Source organism: Belonocnema kinseyi, chromosome 9 (assembly GCF_010883055.1).
Source record: "Belonocnema kinseyi isolate 2016_QV_RU_SX_M_011 chromosome 9, B_treatae_v1, whole genome shotgun sequence".
Lineage (NCBI taxonomy): Eukaryota > Metazoa > Arthropoda > Insecta > Hymenoptera > Cynipidae > Belonocnema > Belonocnema kinseyi.
This window is the reverse complement of record NC_046665.1, coordinates 88,202,196-88,203,956: the sequence shown is the minus strand read 5'-3', so window position 1 is coordinate 88,203,956 and position 1,761 is coordinate 88,202,196. Positions and strand designations below refer to the sequence as shown.

At 44.1% G+C, this 1,761-nt stretch overlaps 1 protein-coding gene across 1 annotated transcript in view; it reads left to right on the top strand.

Annotated features, from left to right (window-relative positions):
* LOC117180544 (F-box only protein 42-like) overlaps positions 1-1,761 on the top strand; it is a 23,966-nt gene that overhangs the window by 14,212 nt on the left and 7,993 nt on the right. The gene's annotated exons all lie outside the window — the stretch shown is intronic.

Below are 1,761 nucleotides of genomic sequence, written 5' to 3'. Positions count from 1 at the left end.
ATTAAAAATTTGTCATAAGGACAACCGCAGGATTTCGCCGGGAGCGGGTGCTAATCTGTTACAGTTTGTAACGGAATCAATACGACGATCCGGCAAAAGTTTCGTGCACCCTGAGAACACGGAGTGATCCAAGCCTTAACAAGTGAAAGATTGGCACCTCCAAGAGCGCCGATGATAAGGACGATTAGTTTAACAGAATATTCCGGGTACAATCGTTGCAACTCCCTTATAAGGTCTCTATATCTCTCTTTCTTTTCATTCTCTGTGGCTATGATGTTTTTGTCAGCTGGTGCCAAAAATTCGATAACGAACATGATTCGCTTCTCGAAGTTAAGAAGAACCATGCCTGGCCTCGAGTGCGCAACAGAAACAATTGTTCTCGACAATTGACTCGATTTCTCTAGGAGCATTTAGAGAAGCGATATTAAGGTTAATGCCGTAAGAGTGATAGAGATGGTAATAAAGCACTCTTAGTGCCGCATTGTGCCTTTGGATGTAGGTCGTTCCCGCATGAGTTGGACAACTAGATAGTATGTGAGCTAAATGCTCGGGGTGTGCATGGCAGGCTCTGCAGCTATTATCGGGAACGTCTTGGCTCAAAATGTGGCGACGGTATGTTAAGGTGGAAATGACACCGTCTTGGCATGCCAAAATGAAACCCTCCGCACCAGACTTCAATCCGGGCGATTTAAGGAAAGCAAACTTTAGCTCACACGACATTGACTGCTCCTCCACATTTCTGTGGAAGATACCGTGCATCCTCTTATCGAGGAGCTGTTCACGAAAGTTTTTCTCTTGTGCTTTCTTAATCCGGGCTTTCAGGAGTGAGTAATCGAGATGGATAAGATTTTATGCGCACCCCTAATATTGAAGTTAAGTCCAAGTGTTTCAGCAGCCTCCTCTGCTGTTTTGTACAGAAATGCTCCTTTGCCCACTTCTTTGTGATTCTTGATCATTTTAAGAATAGGGTCTCTTCCATTTGCGACTCTATGTGCTGTACCCAGAATAATTCTGTTGTGAAGACATTCAAGACTCAATACTCCGCCACCCCCTTGACGGCGTAAGATGTACAGTCGCGGAACGGAAGACTTAAGATGCATGCTTTTGTTCTTGTGCATAACCTTTCTTGTCCCGATATCAAGGGATCTGAGCTCGTTCTTCGTCCATGGAACTACTCCAAATGAATAGAGTAGTATTGGGACGGCAAGCATGTTCGTTGCAGATACTTTGTTCCTCGCCGACAGTTCGGAAGACCAAATCTGTCGGATGAGACGTTTGTATCTGCTTCGGAGAGTATCCTTTATAGATGTCACATCCTGAATGCGGCTCTGTGGCACGCCCAGGTATGTATAAGTCTCTCCAGCGCAAAGGTGTCGTATAGAGCTTCTCTCATCGAGCTCAGGATCTTCAGGGATGCCATTAAGTTTTCCTCACTTCAAATAAACCTTGACGCATTTGTCTAACCCAAATTCCATTCCAATTTCCTTAGTATATCGTTCGACAATTTCCTAGAGCTAGATGTAGTTGCTCTTTGTTTTTAGCATAGATCTTAATATCGTCCATGTAAAATACATGAGTGACTGTGTACTTTCGATTGGCAGGTTTGCCGCACAAGTACCCATCGGAATGGTGAAGTGCTAGAGATAGTGGCAATAATGAAGGGCAAAAGAGGAGTGGGCATCAATCTCTCTATGCACCTAATGACTTGCGGATGAACCTTTAAGCTTTCCAAAAGACAGATGATAAGTCTATTCCAAAAGA